This window comes from Somniosus microcephalus, unplaced genomic scaffold (assembly GCF_052327205.1).
Source record: "Somniosus microcephalus isolate GS21.2 unplaced genomic scaffold, FLI_Smic_1.0 scaffold810, whole genome shotgun sequence".
Lineage (NCBI taxonomy): Eukaryota > Metazoa > Chordata > Chondrichthyes > Squaliformes > Somniosidae > Somniosus > Somniosus microcephalus.
In genome coordinates this window covers 43,697-56,151 of record NW_028225997.1, presented here as the reverse complement: position 1 = coordinate 56,151, position 12,455 = coordinate 43,697, and positions in this window count along the sequence as shown.

Below are 12,455 nucleotides of genomic sequence, written 5' to 3'. Positions count from 1 at the left end.
ATGTGACGTTGCCGTACCATTACCCCAATAATGAACTACAGTTCCCACAATGCATAGCAGTACGCACGCGCACTAATCTTATTCCAGAGCGGGTTGCTGTGGACATATTTTCATTGGCGTAATTCTTCGGTTTTCTGTGCGGGTGAATTAAAATTTGCAGAGGCTTGTAGCACAGGATGGGATAGAACAGTGCAGCACAGCCCGTCAAACCCAACTCCAAAATAGCACGAAAAAAAGAGTCACGATGATAGGTTCGGTTCTCATGCAGACTGACAGTATAACATTTACATTCACTATAATGTTATCAGTTCCCCTCGATAACCGGACTTTACTGCCTCTTGTGTGACAACACACTCAAAATTATTTCCGCACGATTTTACTGTGCATAGTTGATACTGAATAAATTGCTGCAATGGTTGTGGTGCATCCATATTTTAAAGTAGCAACCTCAGAGTATTTTTACAGGGTGTACTTGTGTAGTTGTAAATAAGATTTTTTTTGTTAACGACCCTACATCAGCTATGTCCAATATTTTTGAATTACTTGATAATTAAAATTACTGATTTGTCACAGGAAACATACACTAAAATCACAGGACCATTGTGAGTAAAAATAAGAAAATGGTGCTGAATCTTTACCGAAACTCCATGTTTGAGCCTCTCCAATCAGTTTTCTACCCCTGCTATAGCACTGAAATAGCCCTAATTAAAGTCACAAATGACATCCTCTGTGACTGTAACCAAGGGGCAATATTCTTATCCTTCTTCAACGCCTCTCTTCCATGGTCCAGCTGAGTGGGAACCTTGTCTGAGTCCACTCTTACCTATGCAGTCATTGCCAGTGAATTTCCAGCAATGGCTTCTCTTCCTGTCTCCGCAATGTTAATAACATCTGAAGACATGGTGTCAGGTTCCACATGTACGCTGACAACACCCAGCTCTATCTCACCACCACCTCTATCGACCCCTCCACTCCTTTTGTGTTATCAAACTGCTTGTCCAACATCCAGTCCTGGAAGAGCCACAATTTCCTCCGGTTAAATATTGGGAAGACCAAAGGCATCGTCTTTGGCCTCCGCCATGAACTTCATTCCCTAGCCACCGATTTCATCACCCTCCCTAGCCACTGTCCGAGCTGAACCTGACTGTTCACAACCTCGGCATTCTATTTGACCCTGAGATGAGCTTTCAACCTCATATCCTCTCCATCACAAAGACTGCCTACTTCCACCTAAGTAACATTGCCCATCTCCGCCCCTGCCTCAGCTTATCTGCTGCTGAAACCCTCATCCATGCTTTTGTTACCGCAAGAATCGGCTATTCCAATGCTCTCCAGGCCGGCCTCCCATCTTGCGCCCTCCATAAACTTTAGCTCATCCAAAATTTTACTGCCCATATTTTAAATCGCACCAAGTCCCATTCACCCATCATTTGCGCTCACTGGCCTACATTGGCTACCAGTCCACCAACACCTTGTTTTTAAAATTCTCATCCTCATGTTCAAATCACTCACCTCTCACTATCACTGGAACCTTCTCCTGCCCTACAACCCTCCAAACACATTTCCCCTCTGGGTAAAAACATAACCTACATCTATCCTGACTGTACTGGCCTCGCTAGACGTGCTCCTATCTAGTTATCCAGCAAGCTAAACACTTATTCAAATAATTCCTCGTGAAGCTGTTTCGCTGTTTGAAGCTTTACTTGAACAAATTTGTGAAACTGTAAACAAAGACAAAGTATGTTTTGTACATAAACTGAGTACTATACATTCGATATTACTTAAGATATAAACATATTTACAACAGTAGAATAGACTAATTGTATAACTAACTAACATTTGGACTGTACTTCTGTAAATATCAACTATTACTTCTCATAAACATAGTATTGTCAAAATACTACACTGACAAAGTTGCTATTATGCTAACAAACAAAACTACTCACAGATATTGCGCCTGGCCTAACATATGAGATCAGATTACATTGGATTGAGGATCCCTCGTGGCAGATCCTCCATTACTCAGTTAGGTTCTTCCTGGAATTCTACTTCCTGGGTCAAACAGGTAGAAAGGTCAAATGACCTCTGCTGCATACAAACACTGCTAACAGAATAACCACCACCAGAGGGTGCTATCTGCATGTAAAATGTCCATAATGTCCATAAGTCCAGAACACTGACTCTTTACAAATTGTTAAGGAAAGCTTAAGATCTTTATAGGTCTCTAGTCATGCACACGGTCCTAGATGATTCTTTATGTCCTGATAAGAGCTATTGTGAACAAGACCCCCAGAAATGAGATAGTTCCTACAAACCTCCAGATTGCCAATCTGTTTACCATTAAGCATGTCACTAATTATCCTGAGCTCATTGTCCCACCACCTTATCTTAAGACTTTCTTGGCTATCTCGTTTCACAATGTGGCGACAAAAAGAAGTCAACAGGCCCGAATCACACATCCTGCAACCCACATCCCGCACCTCAGCATAAGCTAAGCAGCACAGTCAGCTAAATTGTACCCTGACATATTAAACTCTAAAGCATGCTGGAAATGAACAACTCTAATCATTTCATTATTTCTAGCTACAGTACACATTTACAAACAATTCAGGTAAAAAGAAAGCAAAAATCCTAATCATTTGAGATTAAACCAAATCATAACTCTACGTATATATGTATACACGAATAGGGTATCTTACATTATTTAACATCCTGCTTAAAATTTTCTCATTGGCCACGCTTTTGGCCACCCCTCCTAATAGCTCCTTTTTTGGCTTGGCATCTGTTTTTATAGAATCATAGAATGGTTATTACACAGAAGGAGGCCATTCGGCCCGCCAAGCCCGTGTCGTCTCTCTGCAAGAACACTTCAGCTAGTCCCACTCTCCCGCCCTTTCCCCGTAGCCCTGCAATTTTCTTTCCTTCAGGTATTTATCCAATTCCCTTTTGAAAGCCATGATTAAGTCTGCCTCCACCACCTTTTCAGGCAGTGCATTCCATATCCTAACCACTCGCTGCGTAAAAAAGTTTTTCCTCATGTCGCCTTTAGTTCTTTTGCCAATCACCTTAAATCTGTGTCCTCTGGTTCTTGAACCTTCCGCCAAAGGGAACAGTTTCTCTCTATCTACTCTGTCTAGACCCCTCATAATTTTGAATACCTCTATCAAATTTCCTCTCAACCTTCTCTGCTCTAAGGAGAACAACCCCAGCTTCTCCAGTCTATCCTCGTAACTGAAGTCCCTCATCCCTGCAACCATTCTTGTAAATCTTTTCTGCACCCTCTCTACGGTGTTCACATCCTTCCTAAAGTGTGGTGCCCAGAATTGGAGACAATACGCCAGTTGAGGCTGAACCAGTGTTTTAGAAAGGTTCATCATAACTTCTTTGCTTTTGCACTCTATGCCTCTATTTATGAAGCCCCAGATCCCGTATGCTTTTTTTAAACCACTTTCTCATCCTGTCCTGCCACCTTCAATGATTTGTGCACATATATGAAGGGATAATTACTAGTCCTAGCCCTTTTCGGCTACCCCGGATCAGGCGTAGTCCCCAGACATTCACATTCAACTAAAGTTAGAGATAGACGAATTCTATAAGAAGCTTAATTGGGTCTAAAGGTCCAGGCTATCTCTCCCTAAAGGAAAGGAATGACTTGAAGATGTTACCATCCTCCAGATAGCACTTTTAATAAGTTTAACTAGACTGTAACCTTCCGGATATTATGAGGGTCTGGAAACCCCCACCCCCCCAGAACTCTGCAACTCCTCACCAAAGAGTGTCCAGAGATTGATTTCACGAGTTTGATACAGAAATACTCTGTGAGACAATTCTAAAAAAAGATTTATTAAAGAACCGACATGTAGTGAACAGCTGGTGATTCAATCGCAACTTTAACAGTTCTAAAACAAATAGCTTACATTTCTTATTCTCAGAGATCCTTATTCTCAAATCTTAACTTCATTACATTTTTACATTTCTTATTATTTCTAACCCAGGATATCCACCAAAATCAAATAAAAGCACCTTTTTAATCCCCAAGACTCAAAGAGTTAAAAACTTACAGAGCCTGCCTCTGAAGCTGAGAATCGCTTGCCCCTTCCAGCGACTTCTGACTTTCTATCTAAAAGTTCCATATTTTATACCCTTTTTGCAGTGGTATATAAGTTTTCTGCTGATGTAAGCTAATTATCTCTAGTCATATCTCTGCTGACTTCTTTCTAACCTTACTGTCAGTTCAGCTGTTAACTTGCAGACTTGTGTCTCCTCCTTTAGGCATTCAAATTTTATCATAAAAAATGGTTATGACTGATGTATCTATTTGATGCCATTCTTACGAAGGCCTTCCATTCAATTTTTAAATCACCTTAGCTGTTTATAAGCAGACGTAGTGTCTCCTAACTGTTCCATTTTCAACACAAACACAATGTGATTGCTTGGTGCATCTATTGATGTAATATTTACAAAGTCTTCTGTTTGTACCTTTTACAATATGTAAACCAAAAACACTTCAACTAGCGTGTTCTATGCATTTCTGAGCTACTTCAATTGGTTGTATTACAGACTTCTGTCTCCTTGTTCTAAGTTTAACATAAAACTATTTTACGGCAGGTATTTCTTTTACTTGATGTCATTTTTTCAAAGGCACATGTTTTTTTAAATTTATGTGATGCTTTCTGAAGTGTTGGTTTATAACACTTAACTTGAGCATTGCTATTGTGTTTCTTCCAATGTTCAGACATAGAGGAACATCCAACCTACTGTTTCAACAGGGCTATTGTCTTAATATTAACAACCAATTCCCATTTCAAAAGCTTGTAAAGTGTTTACAACTTTTGTGTTAACAAAAAATCTTACCTCAGAAGCCTGTATTCTGTTTACAGCCGGAGTCGCTGAGGCGTTTCGATTTTAAACCCAGCTTTCGTGTTTTAATAATGCCAAAAATCCCATTCCTAGGATGGTGTAGCTTTCTGAAATATGGCTATTCCTTTCCATAGGCCCCCCGGTCTCTCTGTTCACGCACCCCCTTTAGGATCATACTCTTTACATATACCCCCAGGTCTCTCTGTTCACGCACCCCCTTTAGGATCATACTCTTTCCACAGACCCCCCGGTCTCTCTGTTCATGCACCCCCTTTAGGATCATACTCTTTCCACAGACCCCCCGGTCTCTCTGTTCACGCACCCCCTTTAGGATCATACTCTTTCCACAGACCCCCCGGTCTCTCTGTTCACGCACCCCCTTTAGGATCATACTCTTTCCACAGACCCCCCGGTCTCTCTGTTCACGCACCCCCTTTAGGATCATACTCTTTACATATACCCCCCGGTCTCTCTGTTCATGCACCCACTTTAGGATCATACTCTTTACATATACCCCCAGGTCTCTCTGTTCATGCAACCCCTTTAGGATCATACTCTTTCCATATACCCCCAGGTCTCTCTGTTCACGCACCCCCTTTAGGATCATACTCTTTCCATAGACCCCCAGGTCTCTCTGTTCATGCACCCCCGTTAGGATCATACTCTTTACATATACCCCCAGGTCTCTCTGTTCACGCACCCCCTTTAGGATCATACTCTTTACACAGACCCCCAGGTCTCTCTGTTCATGCACCCCCTTTAGGATCATACTCTTTCCATATACCCCCAGGTCTCTCTGTTCACGCACCCCCTTTAGGATCATACTCTTTCCATATACCCCCCGGTCTCTCTGTTCATGCACCCCCTTTAGGATCATACTCTTTACATATACCCCCCGGTCTCTCTGTTCATGCACCCCCTTTAGGATCATACTCTTTACATAGACCCCCAGGTCTCTCTGTTCATGCACCCCCTTTAGGATCATACTCTTTACATATACCCCCCGGTCTCTCTGTTCATGCACCCCCTTTAGGATCATACTCTTTACATATACCCCCAGGTCTCTCTGTTCATGCACCCCCTTTAGGATCATACTCTTTACACAGACGCCCAGGTCTCTCTGTTCATGCACCCCCTTTAGGATCATACTCTTTCCATATACCCCCCGGTCTCTCTGTTCATGCACCCCCTTTAGGATCATACTCTTTACATATACCCCCAGGTCTCTCTGTTCATGCACCCCCTTTAGGATCATACTCTTTACATAGACCCCCAGGACTCTCTGTTCATGCACCCCCTTTAGGATCATACTCTTTCCATATACCCCCCGGTCTCTCTGTTCATGCACCCCCTTTAGGATCATACTCTTTACATATACCCCCAGGTCTCTCTGTTCACGCACCCCCATTAGGATCATACTCTTTACATATACCCCCAGGTCTCTCTGTTCACGCACCCCCTTTAGGATCATACTCTTTACATATACCCGCAGGTCTCTCTGTTCACGCACCCCCTTTAGGATCATACTCTTTACATATACCCCCAGGTCTCTCTGTTCACGCAACCCCTTTAGGATCATACTCTTTACACAGACCCCCAGGTCTCTCTGTTCATGCACCCCCTTTAGGATCATACTCTTTACATATACCCCCAGGTCTCTCTGTTCACGCACCCCCTTTAGGATCATACTCTTTACATATACCCCCAGGTCTCTGTGTTCACGCACCCCCTTTAGGATCATACTCTTTACACAAACCCCCAGGTCTCTCTGTTCACGCACCCCCTTTAGGATCATACTCTTTACATATACCCGCAGGTCTCTCTGTTCACGCACCCCCTTTAGGATCATACTCTTTACATATACCCCCAGGTCTCTCTGTTCACGCACCCCCTTTAGGATCATACTCTTTACACAGACCCCCAGGTCCCTCTGTTCATGCACCCCCTTTAGGATCATACTCTTTACATATACCCCCAGGTCTCTCTGTTCACGCACCCCCTTTAGGATCATACTCTTTACACAGACCCCCAGGTCTCTCTGTTCACGCACCCCCTTTAGGATCATACTCTTTACATATACCCCCAGGTCTCTGTGTTCACGCACCCCCTTTAGGATCATACTCTTTACACAGACCCCCAGGTCTCTCTGTTCACGCACCCCCTTTAGGATCATACTCTTTACACAGACCCCCAGGTCTCTCTGTTCATGCACCCCCTTTAGGATCATACTCTTTACATATACCCCCAGGTCTCTCTGTTCACGCACCCCTTTTAGGATCATACTCTTTCCATATACCCCCAGGTCTCTCTGTTCACGCACCCACTTTAGGATCATACTCTTTACATATACCCCCAGGTCTCTCTGTTCACGCACCCCCTTTAGGATCACACTCTTTACATATACCCCAGGTCTCTCTGTTCAAGCACCCCCTTTAGGATCATACTCTTCACATAGACCCCCAGGTCTCTCTGTTCACGCACCCCCTTTAGGATCATACTCTTTACATATACCCCCAGGTCTCTCTGTTCACGCACCCCCTTTAGGATCATACTCTTTACACAGACCCCCAGGTCTCTCTGTTCATGCACCCCCTTTAGGATCATACTCTTTACATATACCCCCAGGTCTCTCTGTTCACGCTCCCCCTTTAGGATCATACTCTTTACACAGGCCCCCAGGTCTCTCTGTTCATGCACCCCCTTTAGGATCATACTCTTTACATATACCCCCAGGTCTCTCTGTTCACGCACCCCCTTTAGGATCATACTCTTTACACAGGCCCCCAGGTCTCTCTGTTCATGCACCCCCTTTAGGATCATACTCTTTACATAGACCCCCAGGTCTCTCTGTTCACGCACCCCCTTTAGGATCATACTCTTTACATATACCCCCAGGTCTCTCTGTTCATGCACCCCCTTTAGGATCATACTCTTTACATATACCCCCAGGTCTCTCTGTTCACGCACCCCCTTTAGGATCATACTCTTTACATATACCCCCAGGTCTCTCTGTTCATGCACCCCCTTTAGGATCATACTCTTTACATATACCCCCAGGTCTCTCTGTTCACGCACCCCCTTTAGGATCATACTCTTTACACAGACCCCCCGGTTTCTCTGTTCACGCACCCCCTTTAGGATCATACTCTTTCCATATACCCCCAGGTCTCTCTGTTCACGCACCCCCTTTAGGATCATACTCTTTACATATACCCCCAGGTCTCTCTGTTCACGCACCCCCTTTAGGATCATACTCTTTCCATATACCCCCCGGTCTCTCTGTTCATGCACCCCCTTTAGGATCATACTCTTTACACAGACCCCCAGGACTCTCTGTTCATGCACCCCCTTTAGGATCATACTCTTTCCATATACCCCCAGGTCTCTCTGTTCACGCACCCCCTTTAGGATCATACTCTTTACATATACCCCCAGGTCTCTCTGTTCACGCACCCCCTTTAGGATCATACTCTTTCCATATACCCCCCGGTCTCTCTGTTCATGCACCCCCTTTAGGATCATACTCTTTACACAGACCCCCAGGTCTCTCTGTTCACGCACCCCCTTTAGGATCATACTCTTTACATATACCCCCAGGTCTCTCTGTTCATGCACCCCCTTTAGGATCATACTCTTTCCATATACCCCCAGGTCTCTCTGTTCACGCACCCCCTTTAGGATCATACTCTTTACATATACCCCCCGGTCTCTCTGTTCATGCACCCCCTTTAGGATCATACTCTTTCCATATACCCCCAGGTCTCTCTGTTCATGCACCCCCTTTAGGATCATACTCTTTACACAGACCCCCAGGTCTCTCTGTTCATGCACCCCCTTTAGGATCATACTCTTTCCATATACCCCCAGGTCTCTCTGTTCACGCACCCCCTTTAGGATCATACTCTTTACATATACCCCCAGGTCTCTCTGTTCATGCACCCCCTTTAGGATCATACTCTTTACATATACCCCCCGGTCTCTCTGTTCATGCACCCCCTTTAGGATCATACTCTTTCCATATACCCTCAGGTCTGTCTGTTCACGCACCCCCTTTAGGATCATACTCTTTACATATACCCCCAGGTCTCTCTGTTCATGCACCCCCTTTAGGATCATACTCTTTACATAGACCCCCAGGTCTCTCTGTTCACGCACCCCCTTTAGGATCATACTCTTTACATATACCCCCCGGTCTCTCTGTTCATGCACCCCCTTTAGGATCATACTCTTTACATAGACCCCCAGGTCTCTCTGTTCACGCATCCCCTTTAGGATCATACTCTTTACATATACCCCCAGGTCTCTCTGTTCACGCACCCCCTTTAGGATCATACTCTTTACACAGACCCCCAGGTCTCTCTGTTCACGCACCCCCTTTAGGATCATACTCTTTCCATATACCCCCAGGTCTCTCTGTTCACGCACCCCCTTTAGGATCATGCTCTTTACATATACCCCCCGGTCTCTCTGTTCATGCACCCCCTTTAGGATCATACTCTTTCCATATACCCCCAGGTCTCTCTGTTCATGCACCCCCTTTAGGATCATACTCTTTCCATATACCCCCAGGTCTCTCTGTTCACGCACCCCCTTTAGGATCATACTCTTTCCATATACCCCCAGGTCTCTCTGTTCACGCACCCCCTTTAGGATCATACTCTTTACATATACCCCCAGGTCTCTCTGTTCATGCACCCCCTTTAGGATCGTACTCTTTACATATACCCCCCGGTCTCTCTGTTCATGCACCCCCTTTAGGATCATACACCTTCCATATACCCTCAGGTCTCTCTGTTCACGCACCCCCTTTAGGATCATACTCTTTACATATACCCCCAGGTCTCTCTGTTCATGCACCCCCTTTAGGATCATACTCTTTACATATACCCCCAGGTCTCTCTGTTCATGCACCCCCTTTAGGATCATACTCTTTACATCTACCCCCCGGTCTCTCTGTTCACGCACCCCCTTTAGGATCATACTCTTTACACAGACCCCCAGGTCTCTCTGTTCACGCACCCACTTTAGGATCATACTCTTTACATATACCCCCAGGTCTCTGTGTTCACGCACCCCCTTTAGGATCATACTCTTTACATATACCCCCAGGTCTCTCTGTTCACGCACCCCCTTTAGGATCATACTCTTTACACAGACCCCCAGGTCTCTCTGTTCACGCACCCCCTTTAGGATCATACTCTTTACACAGACCCCCAGGTCTCTCTGTTCATGCACCCCCTTTAGGATCATACTCTTTACATATACCCCCAGGTCTCTCTGTTCATGCACCCCCTTTAGGATCATACTCTTTACACAGACCCCCAGGTCTCTCTGTTCACGCACCCCCTTTAGGATCATACTCTTTACATATACCCCCAGGTCTCTGTGTTCACGCACCCCCTTTAGGATCATACTCTTTACATATACCCCCAGGTCTCTCTGTTCACGCACCCCCTTTAGGATCATACTCTTTACACAGACCCCCAGGTCTCTCTGTTCACGCACCCCCTTTAGGATCATACTCTTTACACAGACCCCCAGGTCTCTCTGTTCATGCACCCCCTTTAGGATCATACTCTTTACATATACCCCCAGGTCTCTCTGTTCACGCACCCCCTTTAGGATCATACTCTTTCCATATACCCCCCGGTCTCTCTGTTCATGCACCCCCTTTAGGATCATACTCTTTACATATACCCCCAGGTCTCTCTGTTCACGCACCCCCTTTAGGATCATACTCTTTACATATACCCCCAGGGTCTCTCTGTTCACGCACCCCCTTTAGGATCACACTCTTTACATATACCCCAGGTCTCTCTGTTCAAGCACCCCCTTTAGGATCATACTCTTCACATAGACCCCCAGGTCTCTCTGTTCACGCACCCCCTTTAGGATCATACTCTTTACATATACCCCCAGGTCTCTCTGTTCACGCACCCCCTTTAGGATCATACTCTTTACACAGACCCCCAGGTCTCTCTGTTCATGCACCCCCTTTAGGATCATACTCTTTACATATACCCCCAGGTCTCTCTGTTCACTCACCCCCTTTAGGATCATACTCTTTACACAGGCCCCCAGGTCTCTCTGTTCATGCACCCCCTTTAGGATCATACTCTTTACATATACCCCCAGGTCTCTCTGTTCACGCACCCCCTTTAGGATCATACTCTTTACACAGGCCCCCAGGTCTCTCTGTTCATGCACCCCCTTTAGGATCATACTCTTTACATAGACCCCCAGGTCTCTCTGTTCACGCACCCCCTTTAGGATCATACTCTTTACACAGACCCCCAGGTCTCTCTGTTCACGCACCCCCTTTAGGATCATACTCTTTACACAGACCCCCCGGTCTCTCTGTTCATGCACCCCCTTTAGGATCATACTCTTTACATATACCCCCAGGTCTCTCTGTTCACGCACCCCCTTTAGGATCATACTCTTTACACAGGCCCCCAGGTCTCTCTGTTCATGCACCCCCTTTAGGATCATACTCTTTACATAGACCCCCAGGTCTCTCTGTTCACGCACCCCCTTTAGGATCATACTCTTTACATATACCCCCAGGTCTCTCTGTTCATGCACCCCCTTTAGGATCATACTCTTTACATATACCCCCAGGTCTCTCTGTTCACGCACCCCCTTTAGGATCATACTCTTTACATATACCCCCAGGTCTCTCTGTTCATGCACCCCCTTTAGGATCATACTCTTTACATATACCCCCAGGTCTCTCTGTTCACGCACCCCCTTTAGGATCATACTCTTTACACAGACCCCCCGGTTTCTCTGTTCACGCACCCCCTTTAGGATCATACTCTTTCCATATACCCCCAGGTCTCTCTGTTCACGCACCCCCTTTAGGATCATACTCTTTACATATACCCCCAGGTCTCTCTGTTCACGCACCCCCTTTAGGATCATACTCTTTCCATATACCCACCGGTCTCTCTGTTCATGCACCCCCTTTAGGATCATACTCTTTACACAGACCCCAAGGACTCTCTGTTCATGCACCCCCTTTAGGATCATACTCTTTCCATATACCCCCAGGTCTCTCTGTTCACGCACCCCCTTTAGGATCATACTCTTTACATATACCCCCAGGTCTCTCTGTTCACGCACCCCCTTTAGGATCATACTCTTTCCATATACCCCCCGGTCTCTCTGTTCATGCACCCCCTTTAGGATCATACTCTTTACACAGACCCCCAGGTCTCTCTGTTCACGCACCCCCTTTAGGATCATACTCTTTACATATACCCCCAGGTCTCTCTGTTCATGCACCCCCTTTAGGATCATACTCTTTCCATATACCCCCAGGTCTCTCTGTTCACGCACCCCCTTTAGGATCATACTCTTTACATATACCCCCCGGTCTCTCTGTTCATGCACCCCCTTTAGGATCATACTCTTTCCATATACCCCCAGGTCTCTCTGTTCATGCACCCCCTTTAGGATCATACTCTTTACACAGACCCCCAGGTCTCTCTGTTCATGCACCCCCTTTAGGATCATACTCTTTCCATATACCCCCAGGTCTCTCTGTTCACGCACCCCCTTTAGGATCATACTCTTTACATATACCCCCAGGT